General features: G+C 40.3%; 1 protein-coding gene across 1 annotated transcript in view; it reads right to left on the reverse strand.

Moving 5' to 3' along the window:
• Positions 1–25,306, reverse strand: part of LOC121962891 (uncharacterized) — a 326,081-nt gene that overhangs the window by 58,466 nt on the left and 242,309 nt on the right. Inside the window, exons 13-14 of the mRNA XM_088074350.1 lie at positions 17,818–17,877; positions 16,785–16,837 (exon numbers count right to left, since the gene is read on the reverse strand). The gene's annotated coding sequence lies outside the window, so the exon portion shown is untranslated. The remainder of the gene's footprint in view (positions 1–16,784; positions 16,838–17,817; positions 17,878–25,306) is intronic.

Below are 25,306 nucleotides of genomic sequence, written 5' to 3' on the forward strand. Positions count from 1 at the left end.
CTCTGGCCCTGTCTTTGGCCTGAGCGGAGCCAGGATGAAAACTACAGAAACTGATCATGAAAAGCTGATATTTTAACCCGATACGGGCCCTGATGGTGAATCGTGTCAAAATATTCTAATTCATAAAGCCATTGTTGAGTCCAAGTGGGCGTTTGTGCCAAATATAAAGACATTCAGCCACAGTGATGTTGAGATATTTAGTTTACAAGAATGAGACAGACAAGGTCACGGTCACTTTGACCTTTGACTGCAAAAATCTTATCAGTCCATTGTTGCATCCAAGTTGACGTTTGTGCCAAATTTCATGAAATTCCTTTAAATATCCCATTACAGAATGGGACAGATAATCCAAAAACATCATGTCTTTGGCCATGACTACTGCCATCATGGGGGCATAATAAAAACTGTACAAACTGTTTGTGAAAAGCTGATGTTTTTGCAAACTCTGCATCAAAAAGGAAAAATGATTATCAGCATGAAACAAATTTAGTCAGTTTATAAAAGTAATTCTTTTTCATCATCTAGTCTGGTCAGGCAAATAAAGACAAAAAAAATACACTTTGATAAAAAATAAAAAAAGAAATTATGAAACAGTTTTTGACTGAGATTTTTTTTCTCAATTTAATTTTTTTAAATGTAGTCATCTGACAAAATTACTGCCCCCTAAATCGATATTAGGATTTTTTTTTTAAACCAATATTGTGACATTAATTTCGACATAAACCTCAGATGAGAAGAGATATCTCGGCATTTGCAGAAGAAACAGTGTTTTAGGTTCTGACAGAAGATGGAGGAGAAAAAGCGGGATGGAAAACGGAGAAAAAAAAAGGCATTTGTGATTGTCGGCGTGTCCGCCAGTGTTCCCCCTCTTTGCTCCGACACACTTTTCCATGTCGCGGAGTGCGGCGTTACACTTGTCAATGTATTTGTTCAAGCAACTCGGCCGGCGGCCCCTGCGAGGGCTGTGCACCGCTGCCTCCTCTCTCCCCCACGTCTCTTTTTTAAAAAGCTGTGGCTCTTGCTTGAATGCTCTCTGTGTCCATGCCCAGTGCCCTAATCCAGGGCCTGCTCTTCCTCTAAGCAGGGAGTTAACTTAATCCCTCTCATTTAGGCAGCTGCACTGCCGGGGAACTATGGGAGAAAAAAAAAAGTTTTAACTCTGTGACAGACACTTTCAGCTGTTGTGACGGCACCTCCCCGATTCAGCTGCCTTAACATGCAACTCTCACTCTCGGCCCGGTATTTTAATTTGGCTGTGAATAATGCATGCAGGGCGGTGAGCATGGAGAGCGTGGAGGGAGGTATGCATGGCTGGGATGATAGCTGTGTGACTGAAGACACAGTCGCTGTAAAGCAGGGCGAGCTGTGACACACTGACTGGCATCTATGTGCAGAATGAGCCCGCTGCCAACGGGAAATATGCTGCGGATGCAAATGGTCATTACCAAAGACACCAACAGACATCAGTGTGACAGAGAGTTCGACTGGGAGACTTTGAACATCCCCCAATATGTGACTGACCGCCAAAATAAAACGGACAGGGGGTTGATTTTAATGCAGAGGGTCAAAAATACCTAAAAGCAGCACAGCTACAACTGATGCTGCTTTTAAAATCAAAGAAATCAAGAAACCTAATGATCGCTCAGCTTAAAGGGGACAAAAAGTTTTGCTAAAAGCCAAAATTAGTAAAAAATCACGATGATATGGACACAGAAAAGTAGTAAATCCTCTTGTTCAAGAAGCTGGAAGAGGACATTTCTAGGATTTTAGGACATTTTTATGATTTAAAGAAGTTTCAGGACTAGTCTCGGATTTGAGGACATTTCTGGGATTTGAGCACATTTCAGGATTTGTCTCAGATTTTAGGACGCTGCTAAGGTTTTAGGACACTTTTAGATTTTAAGACATTTCTAGGATTTTAGTGCATTTTGAGGATTTAACATTTCCAGGATTTTAAGAATGTTTCTATGACTAAGGACATTTCTGGTATTTGAGGACATATGTAGGATTTTAGGACATTTCTAAGAAGTTTCAGGACTTGTCTTGGATTTGAGGACATTTCAGAATGTGTCTCGGATTTTAGGATGTTGCTAAGGTTTTAGGACATTTATAGGATTTTAGGACATTTCTGGTATTTAGGGACATTATGGGCTGAGCTAGGACCTCTGTGGGGGTCTGGGACATCCTCCACTTACATTATTTTTATAAACAAGCTCTGTTTTGATGCTGTTTTATCCTCTCTGGCAGGTTATGTATACTAAAGTACATCCAGAATTGCTTTATTTTATTAGAAATTAGAAAATGGTTTCGGGGGCCACTCAGCACTCTATCAGGGGCCAGTTTTGGCCCACAGGCCACAAGTTGATTATCACTGAACTCCAGCCTGTTTTCTTGCAGGACTTCTCCTCACAGCAGCAGAAGGATGTAAACTTTCCTCCCTGTGAAACAACCTCACACCTCTGCACTTCACTTTGCAGAGATTCTCATTAAAACGACCAGCCGAGGTCAGAAAACACAATTTACAATTTCTGCAAACATCTGAGCTACTTATCCGTGAAACTCCGAACCTCGCAAAACAATCCGGAGGGCGTCGACGCCGGTCAGCGCAACTCGCTGCCTCCTTTATCCTTCGCCCACATCTGGCACTTCCAGCCTGCTGAACATTTGTAATGGGCCTCGATTAGAGCGCAGGACAGACACGGTAATAAGCTGTGGAACCTTGTCAAGGGAGAGGTCAGATCAGAAGACAAATAAATAGGAAATTGCTCCCTGCGAGCCTTCTCACTGTCACCCTTTGCTTGTTACCTTGAGCACTAAAAAGGTATTTATCCGGCTCCCTCCCCGCTGTTTAAACAGGCGTCAGCGCTGCTCTGTGGGGCTTAATTGCACTTCGGTCTCCGGAGTTCACACGCTGAAGTGCAGGTGCGGCATCCAAGAAAAATAATTGAACAAACAATTATAATGTGTTCCCACACTGCCGGCTGGAGACGGAGCAGCTACAGCAGAGAGACCCAGCCTGCTTTGTTTGGGGGCCACTTTTGCAAAATAGCAGCAGGCTAGGGGCCAGGGGCCAGGGGCCAGGCGCCAGGGGCCAGGGGCCAGTCGCTGCAGCCCCATATGTTTTTCTAACACATTTCTAGGATTTGGGCATATTTCTCATATTTCTTGGAATTTAGCACATTTCTTGGATTTGAGGACATTTTTTTTTGGTATTTTAGCTCTTTTTTTTTTTTTTAAAGGATTTTAGGACTTTTCTGAGATTTTAGGATGCTTCTGGGATTTTCACACATTTCTAGGATTTTAGCACATTTCAAGGATTTTAGGATATTCCTTAGATTTTTAGAATTTTCGAGAATTTTAGGACAATTATGGGATTTTAGTACGTTTCTTTGATTTAAAGGCATTTCTAAGATTTTAGGACATATTTAGGATTTAAGCATGTTTTTGGAATTTAAGCACAATTATAGGATTTTCGGTAATTTTTAAGAACAAGCCTGTTTCTAGGACTGTAGGACGTGTTCAGGATTTTCAGACAATTCTAGGATTAAAGCATGTTTTTAGGATTTTAGCACATTTCCGGGATGATAGGACATTTTTAGGTTTGCAGGACATTTGTAGGATTTTAGGATGTTTCTGGGATTACAGGACAACTCTGATGCAGGGAATCCTCCTCTGGCACTTTTTTTGATAAAAAAGCTCTATTTTGATGCTGTTTTATGCACTTTGGCACCTTTTTCATACTAAAAGTACAAAAACAATTCCCAGTGAGAACCACTTTATTTTTATTGTGAATTAGAAAATAGTTGGGGGGACAGATTTATCCTGCGACTGTAAATTGAGTATCACTGAGCTACAAGCTTTTGCTGTGTTTAGCTTCCCTCCAATCCAAAATATATCACTGTAGGAGTGTTGAAATGCTGCAAAGATCGATGGCTGACGTGTGTGTATTCTGGCAGCGAGTATCTTGACAGTAACGTCCCTCCACCCTGGGAAAGAATCTGCAGCGTCCCTGCAAACAGCCTCTCCTGGTGTCTTCCCGTCCAAAAAACAAAGGCAGAGTTCCTGTCTGCTGCACCTCAGTCACCGTCGCTGTCGGGAAACGAACGCCACCTCAGGACATCAACACGTCTCGAGCCTCGTGGTGGAAAAGATCCCGAACCCAAACATGCAGCAGAGCCCTTCGAGGTGCTCGTCACTCGGCGGGCTCTTTGTTTTCGGCTCGTCCCATTGTTCCTCAGACGGGGGATTGTTTTTGTTAGATGACAAACGGTATGTCTTCGCTGTCACTGGATTATTTTTACAGGACAGCTTGAGCGGGAAAGAGCTGGTGGAAAATGTTGAGCTTTAAGAAAACATCTCAAATTCACAGCAGAAGGAGGTCGTTCTTGTCAAAATCAGGAGGTGCCGCAAATTCAGAAATAACGCCGAATATGAATATAAAGGTCAATATGTCAAAATAAAGGCCTCTGCACCGTGCTGCACTTTTTCTTGGCTGGTAGAACTTGCAGGAATTTAGAGGTGCTTGGAGATAAAGTTTGTTACGTCTTCACGGAGCCTTTTTATATGCGATGCTAACCAGCTGCTGGCTGGAGCTTCATATTTTATCGAACTCATTCTGTGATCATGAAAATGCATTTAAATTTTGCGTTGCATGAAACTCTTTTAGCATTGATGAAATGTAATGTGTGCACATGCAATATTGCAGGACGTGCATGTCAGCAAAGGCAAATTGCCTTTGCATGGTTTTAATTTTTCATGACAAATGCTGCCGGTCAAGTCGACCACGGTTAAAACATCTCCAGCCAAGCGTATATTTTATATTTTTGGAGCTGGACTGTTCATTAGGAGAGCTATGAGAAGGTTATTTACTGTGCACTCTGGGCACAGAGGGAGCAGCAGAGCACCAGATGCTCCTGCAGCAGCTGCTTCTCTCATCCATCCATTGAAGAGTTTGAAACATTTCTAGGATGATCGCCTTCTTTTCATGTTTTTGAAAGACATCAAGCCAATTTGCTAAAAGTTAAAAGGGTTAATAAAAAAAGGAATTGATGGAGTGATCGAAAAACAAACAAACAAAATAAATAGTTGCAGCCCTGTGTATGGAGGCCCTGAAAGGCAAGATTAATATTTATTGATTTTATGTATTTATTTTGCGGGCAATGTTGGCCAAAACCTAAATATCTCAAACGTAACAGTGCCTCTGAGATGAACTGGGGTTTTGGCAAACATTGCCCGCAATTTTTTTTTTTTCCCAACATGCCTCTCAGGGCTTCCGTACCTATGAATATCTGTATCTTTGGTGATTCTGACCCTGGTGTTACTGATATTGGCACACATTTCCAAAAGCTTCGTGCTGGTACAAATCCATAGCAAACTTTAAAAAAAAAAAAGTTTCTGTCTTTTCCAAACTTGAGCGAGAAAAAGTTTCAAACTCACTCGTAAACATTTGTGAGGAAACGAACTCTCTGGAGGCTTTAACTTACAAAACAGCAAACATTTTTCGACGGCACGTTTTTTGGGTTTTTTGCCACATTGCGAGCAAGGAACACCAGGTTATGTGTTCAAACTGTGTTGGAAGCGAAAAACCTTCAAGTGAAAGTTTGCGTTTGCTCGATCAATCTGATTTGTGCTCCGCCGGCCTCCCCGAGGAATTCTTCTTCCATGCAGGAGGACTTCGGCTGTTTTGCCTTTGCAGCCCTCCGTCTTCCTCTCCTCTTCTTCTCTTTTTCGCCGTTCTTCCAGAGATGCGTCGTTGTTGGCAGTGCTTATGTAATAACAGATGGAAGCTAGAAATTAACACGTCTTGCCTCTCTCGTTATTCTCCTCTCTCCATTTATTTTTAATGCTGTGAGCATGAGCGTCTCTCTCGTTCTCTCTCTCTGTCTCTCGTTGAATGTGTGTATGTTTTTGTGTGTGTGTGTGTGTGTGTGACCCCGGCAGGCCAGCAGCACCTGTCAGGAGTGTATCCACCGTGGTTGCGTGCCTAATTAGCACACGAGGAATTTGGTGGCACGAATCGCGCAGCATCGGTGGGAAGAAAAGAGTGTGGGGTGCAATTAGGATTTGTTGGCATGTACAGAACACACAGCGAAGAATCAAACAAGGAGGAGGAGGAGGAAGAGGAGGAAGAGGAGGAAGAGAGGTTGGGGTGTGTTGGTGTAGGAGTGGAGCGATGCATGTAATACTACTCTACTTTTTTCTTCACTTTGAAATATGGGAGAGGAGCATCTGAATATTAAAAAACTACATTCAATTTGACTTCTGTTGAAATTTGAAATAATGAAAATAATGTTTATAGTTTATAGCAGTTTTAGCCTGTTTTCAATTGGTTGTGCTTTAAGACTGGGAATTGTTTTTGTACTTTTAGTAAATATATAAAGTAACCAAGTGCATAAAACAGCATCAAAGTGGAGCTTTTTAATAAAAAAGTGCCAGTGAAGGATCCCCCCACACCCCCCACAGAGGACCTAACTAAGACCCCAATGTCCTAAAATACAAGAAAAATCCTTAAATCAGAGAAACGTCCTAAAATCCTAATAATGTCCCAAAATCTGAGAAATGTTCTAAAATTCTAAAAATGTCCTAAAATTCAAGGAATGGGATAAAATCCCAGACATGTCCCACAATCCTAGAAACACGCTAAAATCCGAGAAATGTCCAAAAATCCTCCAAGAAATGTCCTGCAAAGATTATACGCTGAGCTCAAATAAAGAAAAGCTTCTGTTATGAGAGTTGTTGTTGAGAGTTATGAATCTTCTCGCTTATCGCTGAAAACACACAAATCAGCGGCGGAGCGCAGCTGCAGCGAGCCGCCATAAAACGTTTTTGGAAGAGCCTGATTCTGCTTGAACTGCAGCCAAACCTAAAGTTCAGGACAGTTTAACTTTCGGTGGCTAATTGTGATCTGAAGCAAATCATCAAAACAATCAACATCATCCGTCACAGAAAAACGCCAATGTGCAAAAACGTGTCATTACCGTATCACTGTCACCGTATCATACTATACTATACCATACCATACCATAATACATACTATACTATACTGTACTGTACTATACTATAGTATACTATACCGTACCATACCATACTATAGTATACTATACCATCCTATAGTATACTATACCATACTGTACCATACCGTACCGTACCATACTATACTACATCATACCATACTATAGTATACTATACCGTACCGTACCATACCATACCATACCATACTATAGTATACTATACTACAGTGCACCGCAGTACATACGGTAAACTACACTACACTACACTATACACGATACTACACTGTGATAATGACCTAAAATCTGCTGAGAAAAAGTATTTTGTATATTTATTAAATGTTTTCTGTGAAATAATTTATATATATGTTGGGTTTTTTTGGTTTTGTTTTTTTTGTTTGATTTTTTTTTTTTGATAATTGTCTGACAAACCTCCTTTATTTTTGTTTTTTTGTTTTTTTAAATAAACTATGAAATATGTTTGTCACCTTTATCAATTTTTTTGAAATTTGTAACACATTTCTATCAAAGTTGCTCATATGTTTTTTTAAAGAATGTCACACACATTTGCTCAGGTTTCGAAGATTTAAATACTCGTGAAAGGCGTCACTCTTCTGGTGTTGATCTGACCCTGCTTTCGTTTTCTCAGACTTCCACAAAAAAAATAACTTTTTTCTTTTTTGATTTAAGACAAAAACAGATAAAGAATTTATAGGTTACATCTTTCAGTGTCGACTGATGCCGCCACAAAAGCGTCCAACGACCGCCACGCGCTTTGATGACGCCGTAATGACCAATCAGAGCCTGAACAAAGTCTCAACTTCTGAGCGCTTGAGGAAAAAGAGGAGGAAGGCGGCTGCCGGGAGCGATTGTGTCGAAGGTTTAACTTTGTGTCCACCGCATGATTTATTTATCAACACGGCGGCCGTTTTCATGGTTAGATTGGGGGCGGCGGGGGGGCTGCTGGGAAGTTAAAAAGAGCGGAGGGAGCTACAAGGAGCAGACACGACCTCAGTTTGACGAGGGGCGAATCAAAAAGATCACGATAGCTCTCACACTGAAAGGGAACAAATGGCTCTTTAATATTTCCATGCATACTAAGAGAAAAATGAATAAAACAAAAAGAAGTGACAAAGAGCGGTGGCGTCTTTGTGAGGCAGAGAGGAAATATGTCAAAAGCCGTCGTCTTTTTTATCTAATGGGCGCGGCGGCTGTAATGCATCCATGCGGCCCTCACTTTAATAATTGAACAGACATCGGGGCGGCACCTGCTGGGAGCCCAAATCATCGTTGCGGCTTTGAACAAACCGCTGTGACATTACGGCATCGGGCACGGCGACGCCGAAAAACACAGACAGAGGGGAAGGGGAAGAGGAAAAAAAAGGATGCATTGGAGGCGGCGAACATGGCCCGGGGCTACGGAGTAATGAGCACATCTCCACGGAGGCTTCACGGATTCACTATTTGAAAATTGTTTCTTGTCTTAATAAATCCTAAATGTGTAATTTACTCGTGAAAGAGCAACAACAAAGCAGCTGACAATCCTCCCGCGCTCTCTGACAGAAATCACACCGTCCTCAGGTGGAGACGCCCTCACATCTCCGCCCCCCTCCTCCCTCCGTCCTCCCTCCTCCCCAAATTTGCAAAGTCATTGAAATTCCTCGTCTGCCTTTGCAGGAATTATAAAACCTTCTGAATCAATTACGACATCAATCGGGCTGAAATCTGCGGCCGATGAATATGTATAAAAGTACACACACACACGGCTAATTAAACAAGGCCGTCAGAAATCACTTCAGACAGGTCGTGCAAACGCACAGCGAGCATACATTAACCAGCAGGAAGTTCGGGCTAAGAGACAGCTGATGCAGGAACTGAATGCTGAATGAATGTGGATGCTAATGCCGTCGACTCCAAACTCGACTTTTTTTTTTTTTCTTTTTACTTTATCACAGAAACGAAGCACAAAATGACTTCTTTTGACATCTTGAGTTGGATGTTTTTAGAATAAAACATCAATTTCTTACACTACTTTTCCTCTTTTTTCCTTAAAGGCCTCTGAGTAGTTGTTTCAAGTTTGTTACAGGATGTAAAAATAAACTGTTTTCACTAACCTTGAAACCTGGGGTCACGTGATGCTTTAATCCTGAGCAAACTGGTGCAATATCATCCAAAATATGATGAAAAAAAGAAAAAGCAATGAGCAACTGGGTATGTAGTATTCCACAAATTGCAAGAAATTAGTAGATTTAGAAGATTATCTAAAAAAGCTGACCTACAGAGAATAAGAAAAAAAATATATTAAAAAATAAAAATTAAAAATCTAAATGAAAAAAAGGTCAAATTTGAAAAGAGAAAAAAAACATTTGGAAAAATTTGAAAAAAATTGAATTACCTTCTTTTTTCATGTATGAAATATCCTAAAATAATCATTTTAAACATGCAGCTTACCAAATTATTAGAAAAAAATCACATGGTTATCATAGGATTTGCAGTTTCAGTTATGACGGCTTGGGTTGGGTTTCAGGACTAAAAGGGCCAGTTTGGGAGCAGGTCTTGAAAAGCAGACCTGTGCAGAAATCTGGTGTGTCAGAGAGGATATCAACTGATTCTGCATCTTAGATTCCTCACAAGACCCCAAACAGAAAAACAGTCATGCCAGAATTTGTCTTGTCTTGCCCGTTTGACAATGTCCTCGGCCCGCTCCGAACACAAAACTGCGTCCTGCACTCTTGTACCTTTGCACATCAGACGGACTGCAGGCTGACAGGTCGGAGTTCAACATCTGACACGTGTCTCGACACCATGATCGCCTAATTTGACAAGATGACAATCTGGAAAGACTTAAATGTCACGTTGTCTGATTCTGGCATTAATTTATATTGAGTTAAATATATACATCGACACATGCAGAGCGTGAATTAAAGCACGAGCTGCAGACCGATCAGACTCAACTAAAATGGCAAATCTCTGAAAACGTGTCTTTTTCTGAATGGACTAATTGGACTTGTGCTTCTTCATCTGTGATGTTTTGCATCTTTTCTATCAGCAGCTGCTCTTTTTAGCCTCTTTCTTCACCCTCTCTTATTAAATGAAGGAAGTGCAACAACAAGTTTAGTTTCACCACATTAATTTGCTTCAAAAAACACAAATAATGTTGCATATTTTCTGCATATTTAGAGGAGTCCACGAGCAGCTCCTCTCTGCACTCTTTTTTTTCTTCCTCCCTTGCACTCTGACAGCAGAGCTCAGTCGATCATTAAGTTGAACGTTAGCTCCGCTGCCTCGTGCCTAAGGGTGCTAAAGCACAGAGATCTCTTTAGTTTGCCCATTAGGAAATTTGTGAAGTGAAAATTAAGCTCCTTCATGCCATCGTGCCAAAATGTTCACCGCACAACTTTACACACAGAGTGGAGGAAGAGTTTAAAAGAACAGTTCAACCCAAATTTTAAAAAATGCCTATTTTTCCTTTTTCCTGTAGTGCTGTTTATTAGTTCTGGTGTGAGCTGCTGAGTGCCGGAGATTTCGGCTGACGTCTGCCCTCTCTCCAATATAATGGAACTAGATGGCACTTGGCTCAAAGTGCCAAAAAAATACATTTGAAAATCTCACCAGCAACGTCTCTCTCCAGAAATCATGACCTGGTTTCTCAAGATAATCCACAGACCTTGTTGTGAACAGTTTTATGTAGGAACTATTTTGTTTCTACCAAACTACACACACTGACCATATCACAGTGAAGAAGGCGGCAGAGAAACTCAACAACCAAAGTTCAGCGACGGCATTTTCTCACTTCTGCTTTTGTGCATTTCTTCTTTAAAGGTCCAGTGTGTCGGGTTCAGGGCAGTGAACATCAGCTTATGGCACGTGGGCCAAATCTGGCCCCAAATAAAGCAGCATCAAAATAGAGCTTCTTCATCAAAAAAGAGACATCCTAGAAACCCAGAAACAAGCTAAAATCTTAGAAATGCACACAAACCCCAACAGAGGACTGAGCTAAGCACCTAATGCCCTAAAATCCTAGAAAAGTCCTAAATTCTCAAAATGTCCTAAAATATGAGAAACGTCCTAAGATTGTGAAAACATCCCAAAAGTCCTAGAAATGTGCTAAAATACTAGAAATCCCCCCAAAATCCTAGAAATGATTTAAATTCATACAAATGTAAGAAACTCATAGAAAGGTCCTTAAAACATGAAACATCATAAAGTCTCAGAAATCTCCTAAAATCCTAACAAATACCCAAAAATCCTTGCAATGTCCTAAAAACCTGAAACATCCTAGAGTCCCGGAGATATCCTAAAATCCTAGAAATGTCCCAAAATCCTAAAAATGTCCTAAAATCACAGTTATTTCATAAAATCCCAGAAATGTCCTGACATCTTAGAAATGTTGTAAAATTCTATAAAATTCATACAATCCCAAAAATGTCCTAAAATCCAAGAAATGTGCAAAAATCCTAGAAGGTGACTGGTTGATTTATTGATTAATATCATCTCCTGTTGTAGCACCGACAGGACTGATCTTTTTCAGCACCGGACGGCTCCTTTATCACCTCTATCAGCTCCTGCTTACGACCTCCGAACACCGAAGAAATCCCAAACAGGAATTCACGCTTGTTTCAGCTGGTTGCAATTTGCTCTCCTCACCACTAGATGCCACTAAATTCCTCACACTGCTTCTTCAAAAAATGCAATCAAGAAATCTGCAGCTGAAAGCTCCAAAAGGCCAGTAAGTGGACCTTTGAGTTCACATTCACAACAAATTTTTTTTAACCAAAACTTAGTTGAGTTCATATTTCTGTACTACCAGAAAATCTCCAAAAGTTGCTTGTTTTTATGCCAGAGGAAGAAGAACATAGAGGGAAATTTAATTTTAAGTTTGCACAGACGGCATTAAAGCAGACGTGTACGCTATAATATAAAATATTTTTAGTTTAGACAAAATAATGAGACTATGTGACGCTTTCAGGTAGAATCTGTCCCCTTGTTAAAGGTGACTTAAGTTGTATGATTTGATTTTCTATCTATATTTTTAATTTCTTTTCTTTCTGAGTTTACTCTAAATGTTGTTTTTTAAGTAACAGTAATTAAGAGACCATCGATTTATTTTCTTTATGTTTGTTTTGAGAAAGGGGAAGGTAATATAAGATTTTTCTTTTTTTCTACATGCTCGTTTTCGTCAGGAAATGCTTATTAGAGTTGGAATCTCAACATGATTGTTGTGCGTTAACATGAAAGGAAAGAATAAAAATGAAAATTAAAGAATTATAAGGGGTTTTTGAAGTATTCACTTCGTCCTACTCCTTCTCAGACTTTCTTTGTTTCGTGAATTTGTCTGCTGGGCGTTCTGGTGTTGTATTTTCTTGCTCTTATTTAATTTTTTTCTCTTATTTTAGTTGTTTGAAATAAAAATCTAACTAAAAAAAGGATTTTGTTACACACACAGCAAATAAAAGTTGGTTAGTGACCACTGATGGTGGCAAGTTACAGCTCCTTTAGTCGATAACAGACGCTGATGAAGGTTGCAGAAAACGTTACGCCACAAAAGTGAGTCTCTACTTTTAAACTGATAAGAAGGATATTTTTTTAAAAACATGTTGCCTCGTGTACTTTAATCTTACTCTGCTGCTGGATAAAAGCCTCCAACGGCTGAAAAATCTTCACGTCGGATAAAAATCATCTCCCTTTAATCCCCCGTCTCCGTTTCACTTGACACAAAGTTACCCGAGCATCTCGACAGAGGAGGAGTTTTATGATTTAAATTTTTTGGTTTTTGCTCCTCGGCCAGTTGTCCCCGGGCCGTTGCTGTCTCTGCCCATGTCTCCCGTCCTGAGACGGGCTGCTCGTAGAGCTGAGGGAAGGAAGGGAACGAGGGGGAAGAAGAGCCCAGCCAAGAGGCCCCGGGGCCGCGGCCCTCTCTGGACCCCCAACCCCGGGTCACTGAGCACCTCGGGTCAGCCGGTCCCGCTCGGCCTCCTTGTGGGGGAATCGCCCGGCTACCGGATCGAGGAGGAGGAGGAAGGAGGGAGGAGGAGGAGGCTCCCCCCAGTGTCTTGTGTAATCAACATTTAGAGAACAGCTGGGAGGAGTGTGAGTGCGTGTGTGTGTGTGTGTGTGTGTGTGTGTTTGTTGTGTACATGTGTGTTATCTCGCGTTCGGATATTTTTGATCTGTCGTATGTGTGTTTTGTTCGGTGTGTGTTCATGTAAATGGCTGCCGCAGCATTTACGAGTGCAGATATTCATCACTGTGTGTGTGTGTCTGTGTGTGTGTTTGTGTGTGGTTGGTGTGTGTGTGTGTGTGTGTGTGTGTGTGTGTGTGTGGTCGGTGTGTGTGTGTGGTCGGTGTGTATTCCCTGCTGGCCCTCAGTGCTCAGAGCGGGTTCAGTGTCGGGGTCTTTGCCTGCAAATAAAACTCCTCCTCTGGGTGCCAACAAGCTCGTCTTCCGGTAGAGCTGTCAAAGTGATTTTTTACACTTTCAAAGTCTCAAGGAGAAACTGAAAATTACATCAGCGGAAAAATAAAATGACTCTGTCATTACATATATGATTTATTTTGTTTTATTTTACCGTCTGTTTGGCATCTTTAAAGTTTTGGCTTTGCTGATGTCACAGCTTAAAAAAAAAGTCTCCCTCTATTAATAAATGACCAACATTAAAAAACATGAAAAAACATGAAAAAAAATCGCAATAATAAAAAATAAACAAACACTAGGTAGAAACAGCTCTGCGGTGCAAATGCTGAAAATTCAGCCTCAGGACACACACGAAAAAAAGTCAGTTTGAAGGCACAAAAGACACCGGACATGTGCCGGAGGATCACTAATAAACACCCACATTCAGTGGCACAAACGCCACTGTAAACACAGTGTGTTGCTATAAAACAGCCATGTTTAACGGCACAAACGGCGCTGGAAATACAGCCGGCAGGCGCTAAAAACACCTACATTTGACGGCACAAAAGCTATTGGAAATGTGTTAACGGGTTGCTAAAATCACCCATGTTGAGTTGCACAAACTGTTAAAAACACAGCTACAGGTCACTGAAAAACGTCCACATTTTCAAATGCACGAACGGAAACCTCTGAGCATCTGTTAATAAAAACTTGCAGAAATGTTGATCTCATGCAGATGACGTATGATCAGTTTTGGAGTGAAGAGCTCTAATGTAAAGAAGCTCTGTTTTGGGCAAATACAGGAAAAGATATTGTAAGATATAAGATATTTAACACAAAGTGTTAAAATAAAGAAAACAATTCAAACACCAGCAGAGCTGAGAGTTTGTGTTTCGTTTCCCTCCCTGACAGAAACAGAAACATGAAGACGGAGCCAGTTAACATTTTGCCATATGCATTGTTTGTTTTGGATCTATAAATACTGCGTCCGCCTCGGGTGCGGCGCTAATGCAACAGATAGCTCCGTGTCGCACAACATTCGAGGCGACCATCTGACTAATTACAGCAGCGTACGATCAAATCAGGCTCCAGAGAACCTGCGAGGACCCTGGACGCGGCCTTCCGGTCAGAAGGAGGAAGCAGCCCCCATTGTTGCTGCCAGAAATAATAATTTCAATAATTTTCTATAATTTCCAGCATCTAAACAGAGCAAGTCAGGAAACAAAGCGAAGGGCCCGCCAAGCTCCACCTCCCCGAGAAAACACACTCACACACACACTCAGAGGCCTACGAGAGCCTCCCTGCGGAAAGCCTGCCATCTAAAAACAGCCTCTGCAGCTGGCGGCCGCGGCGAGAGGCGTGCTTTCAGCACCCGCAGCCGCAGTCGCAGTTTACTCCCGCTAAATGTATGGAATCAGGCTCTCGCTAAAAACTACAATTACAGGTGATATACAGATTGAAATCATAGGGGCCGCTTTTTTGTTGAGGAAAATTGTCCTAATGAGCGGTTTGGCGATTCGTGGGGTGGAAGGGAGGAGAGGGCTGGTGCTGGTGTTGGAGGAGACTGTGAAAGTCTTTTCTCTTCAAGTGTGTGTGTGTGTGTGTGTGTGTGTGTGTGTGTGTATGTTGGGGAGGTGTTGGGGAGGGGGGGCATAAACAGCTGCACCTGCTGCTGCGGCGCGCACTGCCACAGTTAATGATATCGGATGATATCATTAGGCAAAGTGCTCATAAACAGATGTTGGAGGCGCTGCCTAAACAGTGTCAGCTGAGCCGGTTTGCATTTCTGCGAACATATTATTTATATAGGGCATTTAAGTTTGTTATGTTAATAACCCCTCTGTTAGCATGCAGGATGTGGCACAGGAAGGATTAAACTGCACTGCAGCACAGAGTCAAACTGCACCTCCGAGCCGCCGCGGAGCCTCGGAGGCTGAGCTGAGGTGTGAACGCAGCAGGCGGGAGACGAGAGCAACCTGAGGCCTCAGAAAACCAGCCCCCTTTCAAATTAAGATTTCACTCAGAAATCATTATATTAAGCAAAACTTCATTTAATGGTGAAATTATCTTATTTTTTACACAAATTTTACACCTGATAAAAGTGAATTTCCTGCAGAAGGTTTGAAGTTTGCATCCTCCAAAGTCTGAAGTAAGACGAGCTGCTCGTTTTAAGGTTGACTTAAGTGCATAACGGGGCGCTAAAACACCTGCTGTCAGGGGTGCAAACACTCACAGAAACAGCTGCAGGTTGCTTAAAAACTCCCACATTTGGTGACACGATGACACTGGAAATGCAGCAATGCATCACTAAAAACACAAATGTTGCTGGAAACCTTCAGTGGCACAAACATTGATGGAAACTCAGCTACGGCCTGAGACGACCCAAAACTGCACCGTGCATACCAGGCTGTAGAGGCATTTTCTCAGTTAACACACTAGAAATGTGGCAACAGGTCGCTAAAAAACACCCACGTTCAGTGGCACAAACATCGATGTAAATACACCTCCAGGTCTCCTAAAAACTCCCATATTTGGCGACACAATGGTGCTGGAAACACAGCAATGTGTCACTACAAAACACACATATTATTTGCACAAATGTTACTAGAAATGCAGCCACAAGTCACCAAAAAAAAAAAATCCATGTTTGGTGGTACAAATAATGGAAACAACGACAGATGACTAAAAAACACACGTTTGAAGGCAGAAACACAATGACCAATCACAGTTGAGGAGGGGCGGGACAAACAGACGACCACAAAGACCAACCGTCATGTCTCACAAGTACAAGAGCTGAACACTAAATGCAGAGGAGCAGAAGTGACGTTTTTGCAACATTATTCTTGTGTGTTTGTGTCCACATGTTGTTTACACTCAACATGTGGTTACAATTTTAATTTAATCTAATAAAAAATGTTTAAACAAATGAAGTTTTTTTACCGTGGTATTGAATTGATTATTGGAAATCGTCAAATTTCATTAACTTTGCACCATCTTTAAAAGCACAAACGTAATCACGGCTAGTGTTAAGTTTTTGCTTTGATGACGATTATATTGAAGACTACAGTGGCATCTTATTATACAGTGAATCTTATCTTTTCAACATAACAAGTTTTATGAGAAAGTTCTTGAGTTTTTGTTTAAAAACATGCATCTCAGACTGGGTCACTTTCAATTTGCAACAGTAAAATGTTTAAAAACCACAGATTATTACTTAAAAACAATCCAAAATGTAGGTTTGTGTCTACAATTCCCTTTAAAGCAGATCAAAACGAGGCTGAGACAAGCACATGGTCAATTTTAAGACCAGAAGAGTCACCAAAGTGTATCTGCTGAAGCTCTTATCCCTTCAAATAACACACATCTAATAAAACGTCACTTACCGAAACAGCATGTGTGGGTCTGAATCTCAGGACGGGACGAATGCACGTGAGTCCTATTCAAGAAAATATACTTTAATATATTTAAAAAAATATATACACTATATAATATAAAATAATAATAATAATAATTAAAATTAACAAAGAAAATAAAAAGAAACAATTAAATATATATATATATATATATATATATATATATATATATATATATATATATATATATATATATATATATATATATATATATATATATATATTTTACTACTCTTGATATTTGAAGCAAAAAAAACATAAAGAAATTTTAAAAATGTCAAACTATATTTTCAAAATATAGTTTATAATATAATATGGTCACATTTATTTATATAACACATTTAAAAACAACCAAGGTTGACAAAGTCCTGTACAAAAGTACTGTACAAAATAAATAGTCGATAAAAACACATATAATGCAGTATAAAATGCACAAATAAAAATAAACATACCAAAACAATTCATCAAATACAAATATGAAAATAGGATTTCTAAATCACTTTCTTGGTATTTTACTACTCTTAATTAAACTAAATAAAATGTTTAATAATAATAATAATAATAATAATAATAATAATAATAAATAAAATATTCTCATCACTTAAGAAATACATTTTAGTAAAATAAGAAAGTCATGTGATTAAATTGTATTATTATTATTATTATTATTATTATTGTTATTATTATTATTGTTATTATTATTGTTATTATTATTATTATTATTAAATTTTTATTTTAAACCAAACAAAGGAGGCCAATGCATATATTTACCCATAAAAACGATCCCATGAATTTTAGCAATAAATGACTTGAAATTATTTATTCAAAAAAAACAGAATGTCAATAAGTTTAAGTAAAAGTAAGATTTTTTTATAGCTTACCAAAAATGTTTGTAAACTTTTGTGTTTGTGACACAAAAACACAAAACAAACAAACAAAGGAAGAAACAGTTCAGTGTTTTCTTAAATAAACACACAGAAACAGACAGCAGGGAAACGCTCACCTTCCTCTGCAGCTTTTCTTTATCTTTTCTTCGTCTTCTCCGTCTCTTCAGTTTCAGCGTCTACAGACAGAAACAGAAGTGTGCAGCTGAGATTCAAAACTCTGAACTCTGAACTCTGAACTCTGAACTCTGCACTAATAACTCTGAGCTCAGTGACTGAAGGTAACTTTGTGGTTCATGCAAACTGCAGGTAACAGCTGTGGGAGTGAATCCACCTGCACAGACGCAAGTCAAAGTTTCAGGCAGTGACAGTGCTTCACTACTTCCTCCCTCCTCTTCTTCTTTATTTACAAACACAAGTGGCAGCAACATGTGAGGCGCTCTACCGCCCCCCTCTGCTTGGGAGGGAGGACTGGACCCATGCACAAAATCAAAGATCAAGGTCAAATTGTTTGACTGAAAAAAGTGACTTTAAGTTAAAAGCTGCGATCACTCGTCATTGGCTTTAACATGTAGGATTAAAGGAAACAGATTTTTACCTTTCTGAAAAAAAAAGTGTTTTATTAAGTAAACTGAGGAAATCTCTAGAAAATGTGCATTTTTTTTTAACTGACTCTGGTTTTGATTTTACATGAGAGGATGCACATTTAAATTATGTTCTGCTTGAGGACTTTTTTTTGCAAATATTTTATTTTGAAGCCTCTATACAAGGGATACTCTACTGGCTTTGCTTGGGGGCCACTTTTGCAAAACGACAGGAGGCCGAGGGGCCAGTCGAAGCAGCCATGTACATGTTATGGAATCTGAGGGCATTTTTAGGATTTCAGGAGGATTTTAGGATTTTTCTTGGATTTTAGAACTTTTTTCAGGATTTCAGGTCATTTCTAAGATTTTAAGACATTTTTGCTCAGGGGGCCACTTTTGCAAAATAACAGGAGGCCAGGGGCCTGTCGCAGCAGTGAGAAGAAATTTCTTTAGGATTTTAGGACATTTCTAAAATTTTGGGTTTTATCAAGTATATTGGGAACTTTCCTAAGAATTTAGGACATTTTTTATTTTCCTAGGATTTGGAAAGTTTCCTGGATTTCAGAACAATGAGTGAATTTTAAGACATTTCAGGAAGGATTTTAGGATGTTTCTTGTATTTTAATAAGCTCCCAGGATTTTAGGACATTAGGGTTTTAGCTAGGACCTCTGACAGAGGTGTGCCGGATCCTCCACTGACACTTTTTTGATGCTGTTTTATGTACTCTGACACCTTACGGATGCTAAATATCCAAAAACACGTCCCACTGTGAATCACTGTGTTGTTATTGTGATGTGGACATCGGGTGGGGGGGCGCCAGATTTGATTTTCGAGTATTTCATCATGCTTTGATTGTTAAATTTATAATTTTTCTTGCTCGAATGAATCTTTCGCAGCTCCCTGTCCGATACGAGTTCATGCGACAAAAGTCTACTTTGTTTTGACGACACGAAAATACGACAAATTTCAGCAGGAGAAAGCTCCGGCGGGCTGAGCCCACCTCGGAGGAGAGCATCAAGCCTCACTTTTAAACAGCACTCAAACACGTGTTAACAGATTTATGTAAAAGGTTAACGTCCGTGTGTTATTCTGCTCAGGCTCTGCCATTTCACCCCCTCCTCCTCCTCCTCCTCCTCCTCCTCCTCCCTGCGCCTCCCCCGCCTCCCCGGCTGGTAAAAAAGGGGGGAACAGGCGCCCATTTCCCTGCCACCATTATGCTCATTTGTCCTGTCAAGAGAATGACAGGCCGGTTGACTCTTCCCCAGATACGACCATTAGGTAACGCTCTGTCATCTGACAGCGAGGCATTCTGCCGCTCCCTAAAAACCCCCTAATTATTTCCTTCGCCAGAGACAGGCGGCGGCGGGTAGGTAATTTTTAACCTTTCACGTGCACCTGGGGAACCCTCCTCCGGGGAGCCAAGGTGCCTGTGTGGCATTCAGTCATCAAAACATGACCTTTTATGGCCGTTCGGAGAGCAGTTGGCACCGGGTGCCACGCGCCGGCTAATGCTAATGTTGATGACTAATTTATGCATCAGCCGACCGCATCTGCAGCAAGTTTAGGGGAGCAACAATGTGTGATAGAGCGGTGAGAGGAAGAGAGGAGGAGGAGGAGGAGGAGGGGGCATCATCGCAGAACAAGCAGAGGTGAAAGGCATTTTGGGGGAAGGGGTGGGGCTTTTGAGACACCCGGTAGCCTGGCACGACAGGGAATTGAGGGGGCTAATTATGTTGCAGGGAATACATTCGGCGTGACCAGCGAGCCTTTTTAGAATTTGTCGAGCGCAATCTGACTAACGTGGCTGACCTTTACTTTTTTTTAAGCCCAAATTGCGGGAGACCAGAGAGCATGCAAGATGTGTGCATATTCTATGACCTAATTGCCTTTTTTTCTCGTGTGCTTAAAAGCTGCGCAGCACCTTTGTTTTTTGGTGGATGTCAAAATAAAAAACGTGGCCGGCACGTTTTCCAGCTTACAGTCGACGCAACAGCACATTTACAGTGTGTTCACACTCACACGCGCTTCTGCTCGCCGCGGGCGGAGGCGTTTTCAGCCGAAATTGGCAGGAATGCATTTCGATAAACTGCTCAATCATTTTCAGCCTCACTGATCCTAAAACGCAGTTTGAGTTTTCAAACTATCGGACAGAGTGGATTTGAAACTTTCTCATAAATGCGTCCCTCAGTGGTTGTTTTGAATCTCCTTGTGATTATTTGAATCACTTTGTGTTAAATTTCTACAATTTTTGGACATTTCTCTGATTTTAGGACAGTTCTAAGATTTTTAGATAGTTCTAGGATTTAAGGTCTTTTCTGGGATTTAAGGGCATTTCTACGATTTTAGGACATTAGGGTCTTAGCTAGGACCTCTGTCAGGGTGCAGGGATCCTCCACTGGCACTTTTTTGATAAATAAGCTCCATTTAGGTGCAGTTTTATGCTCTCTGGCACCTCATGAATACTAAAAGTACAAAAAACTTTCCCAACGTGAATGACTTTATTTTGATTGTGAATTAGAAAATAGTTTGGGGGCCATCAGGGCCCCTATCAGGGGCCAGATTTAGTTGAGTAACACCGTATTACAGTTTCTAAAAGCAAATCTGTCTTTTTCTCAGCAGAGAATATGGATGTTGAGACGCAGCGAACGCCTCCTGCTCTGTCAGCCTGTCTGAGCGATGGCGACTTGGTGACAGACACATTTATGTGGGAGCACAAAATAAAAAAAAAACATGACCTCGGGGCTTTACAGTCAGCTGACAACGAAAAAAAACTCTCTATGTTTATAATCTTCCCCCAAATTCCTACAAGTCCATAAATTGTGATTATCCTGAACATCACACAGACAAATGAAGGTGTTGGGAGATGATTTTCATGCAGCGGGAGGAAAACGGAGCTAATCGGATCAAAAAGTAAGTGATGGTGCTATTCTGCCTGAAAAACATAATTTGTATGAATCAGCCCGCGCACACACGCTGCGTTTTGTATATTCATTGTCAGCCAGCGAGAGACGCTGATGAACTCTTTGTTTGGACAAATCTGGAAATTATCTGGGAAGTGTGATTTTTTTCATTTTTCTCCTCCTTTCTCGCCACGGTGAAAGGTCAAAGTGTGTCCCCCGGAGCGACGCAATAAAACACAAGCAAAACAAAGACGGATTTGAGCCGCCGCGCGCTCGCCATTAGTGATTTATACTCTGTTTCTAATCCCTTTTGCTCGGGCCGCAGCGCCGCCATTAAGCCTCCAAATTACATGTTCTATCAAGAGCAGCCGCTCTCACCTGAGTATTGGATTACTGAAATAAAATATGAATAATTAATAGTGAGAAATAGGTTCCTGGCAACAGGAATGGCTGCAATTAAATAATGAGCATTATGTTTCTTGTGTTTTTTCCTTCTCCTCCTCCTCCTCCTCCTCCTCCTCCTCCTCCTCCTCCTCCTCCTCGTCCGGTGTCGTTTGATCTTCTCGGGTATCTCCACCAGGGGAGTCGGAGCATCCTCTCCTCGCCGTTCCTTGGCTGGGTTGACTCCCCTGGCCACCGGGGCGAGAGACCTGCCTTTCCGCCTTCTCTATTCTTCCTCCTCCTCTTCTTCTTCATCTTGTTTTTTTCCTTTAATAAGCTGCCGTTAAATAAATTAGAAAATACCCACCCAGGGGTGATCAGACGGCCACAAACCCTTGTCATCTGTCTCCCGGCGCTGCCAGGCAAAAGAGAGCAAGGGAGGGGAAGGAGAAGAAGAAGAAGAAGAAGAAGACAGGCCAGGATTTCTTCATCTTTTTTCTTTCGCTGGCTTCTGTCAGAGGTGAGAGGAGGGAGATTTTTTTTTTTTTTTTTTCCAGACAACCGAAGGCGCTTAAAAAAAAAAAATTCCATACATTCATATTTATTTAATGCGGCGAGGCGAGGGAATATACGAAGGAGAGGAAGGGAAGGAGACAGACAGAAAGAGAGGAGGGGAAAAAAACTTTGCTACATATGGAGTGCTTCTTACAACTAATCAGCAGACTGTTGGTGATTGGGGCCGCGGGCGCCAGGTTGGCTCCAACCAGAGTTAGCACAGTGCCCAGGTCTTTGCTGCAGGCTGCACAGGTTGGCCTCAACTCTGCTGGGGAGCAGATGGCGAGCCAAAGCTTGTAGTCACACTTACCTTCCCCACTAAATCCCTAATCCCTCCGTGGACGCTCCTCCAAGGCAGGTTTTTGGAGGCAGAAATAGGGGTTACAATCTGGACCGGCGCGGCGCCTGCCAAAACACTCACAACACAGAAATGCAAATTAACTTATTTGTGTTGTCCGCCGGCCAAGGCGCCGCTTCTTTTGCGAGTAATTAAGATACCTTGAAAAATATTTGTAAAAGATCAATAATTTGAAATGGACAAATAACAATGCGGGGAAAGAGAGAGCAGGAGAATAAGCGAGGGATGTTTTTTGTTTTTTTAAACCCCTCCTCTCCATCTGCGCGCACCAATCGCTCAGGTGTTGGCCGCGTCCACCTTCTGATTACGTCTAATAACTCGACCGTTACAAAGCAGCGCTGCAAACTGGACGTCGAACACAAACTCTGTTGAATGTTCCTTTAACCCTTTGAAATCTGGATCGACATCATTTTTCTTGTCCTGCGTTCAGACGCCTTTTACAAGCATTTAAACCTGCGAACCCGAGCAAATTTGGCTCGCTTTTTTTTTTTTGCAAACATCGGAAAAAAAGGCAACGAGCAACTTGGCAAGAGGTGTTCTGCACTAGGCAAGAAATAAGTGGATTAAAAAACATATATTTAAGTAAACAGGGTAAAATGTCGAAAAACTGTATTTATGAATAAGCTGATAATATTTTTAAATTAGAATTGTTACCATTTTTAGACACAATTTTTCTCGGTTGTTTGTTTATTTTTACTTTTTTTCATTATTTTTCTTATTTTTTGGTTTTATTCTTTGAAATTATAGAAAAAAAGACAATGATGAACTTGGCAAGAAGTGTTCCACATTTTGCAAAAAAAAAAGAGTACATTTCCAAAATATTTTTTTATTTTTTAAAATAAGCTAAGAAAAAATATTGGAGAAAATTTCTTGAAGCACATTTTTGTGCCAGGTCATTTCCTTGTTTTTATGTGGGTTTTTTGTCTTTGTTTGTCGTTATATTCATTATTTTTTTTCATGGAATTATTTATTTTTTTGCATTTTTTGTATTTTAAAATTTATAATTATCTTTGTGTATATTTGCGTTCATTTGTATTTTTTAAGTTAATTTTTCTCATTTCATTTCCTTGTTTGTTTTAGTTTTAACTTTATCTTTGTTTTAATTTTTTATGTTTTTGTTTATTTATTTGGTCAGATTTTTTGTTTGTTTTACAGTTTGTCTTTTGCTGATTTTCTTAATTGTATATTTAAAAATATTTAACAGAAATATTATTATTTTTAAGCACATTTTTTCCCATGTCATTTTATCATTTGTTTTCGCTCAGTTTTAGGTATTTTTCTTGGCCTCTTTGCTGCTATTTTTCAGATCATTTCTTCCCAAGTTGCTCATTACCTTCTCCATGTGTTTTTGTAAGAAATCAAGCCAATTTGCTCAGGTTTCAAAGGGTTAAAGCCAGCAGCCTGACACAAAAAAACAGACAAAAAGAAGAAGAAAAAAACAACAAGCGCCCCCTGAATCAGTAACTGTTAGAGGAGGCGTAGGAGCCTCGGTGACACCTTTCAGCTGTGCTTGTTGGCTCGCGCAAATACACACACACACACACACACACACACACACACACACACACACACACACACACACACACACACACACACACACACACACACACACACACACACACACTGTTATTAGCCTGGTGTCAGCAGCACTAAATGGGCTGCAGATGTTAATGCACTGTTTTAGATACAGTGGCAGGAAAAGGAGGCAGAGACGGACCCATTCAGACGCAGAATAACTAAATAGAGAGAGAAACACATTCATTAGAGAGGAACACGCGGCGGAGAATAATTCAGAGGTGATGCTTTATAAACAGAGCTGTTTAAACACTGTGGCTGTGTTTGAAATCTTCAAAAACAGACACTGCGTAGCTTTTACTTCTGTCGCACAGTTTATTAACTCACATCAGTGACTTTCAAACACTCAGAGTTAGAGGAGGAGGACATTTCATCCAAGTGCTGACCTTTATTTCTAATTTAACATTATCATGTACTTTGTCTTACTAGTCCTCCTTTTGCAGGTGTCTCACACGTCTCTTATGCCTAAATTTAACTGGAAAATTAAGGATTTTAACTAATTCTTATACTTGTATATTCAGTAAAGTATGAAAAAACACATTTTTTCATAACCCTCAATTTTATTAATTTTGGGGTTTAGGTTTTGTTTCAACATTTTAACTTTTTGAGGAGGGGAGGGGGCAAGAAATGTGGGAAAATTTGGGAGCATCAAACAAGCATTTCTGCCATTCTGGTGATTTTGTATGCAATGTTTCACCTCTTCTGCATCAATTTATGGCCAAAATGTCTTTTTTTTTCCTTTCAAGATAAAAGTTCTCAGTTCAGTTTTTGAAGGACACGTCATTGTTTGTTTGGGGTCATTTTTTAAATAATTCCACAATATTTCAGATCATTTCGGTGGCTTTATTATTGTGTTTCTTCCTTGGGGTTGATTTGGGAAAATAGGTGATTTTTTAATTGAAAATATTTTAAAATTTTAAGTCTTGTGTTTTTAACTGCATGACACGGGTTGCTCTGTCGTCACTATAACACATTGAGAAAAATGTCCTGCTATACCGAACGTTTGTAACTTTTTCAGAGTTTGTTTATGTGATTTTATTTGGTATATATTTAACTTTTTAAGCGAATTTCAGCGAAGGTCACACACAAATCAGGCGTTTCACTCAAGTACAAAACTAAAAGAAAAAAAAGCTGGAAAAAATAAAAAGATAAATTATAAATAAAGTAAAACATAAAATTTAAGTAAAAAGAAAAAAACAGTCAAATATGGTATGATAACCTATTTTATACCAATAAAGTACAGTCAGCGTTAAG

This window comes from Plectropomus leopardus, chromosome 24 (genome assembly GCF_026936395.1).
Source record: "Plectropomus leopardus strain MGB_pleo_1.0 chromosome 24, ASM2693639v1, whole genome shotgun sequence".
NCBI classification, from domain to species: Eukaryota; Metazoa; Chordata; class Actinopteri; order Perciformes; family Serranidae; genus Plectropomus; species Plectropomus leopardus.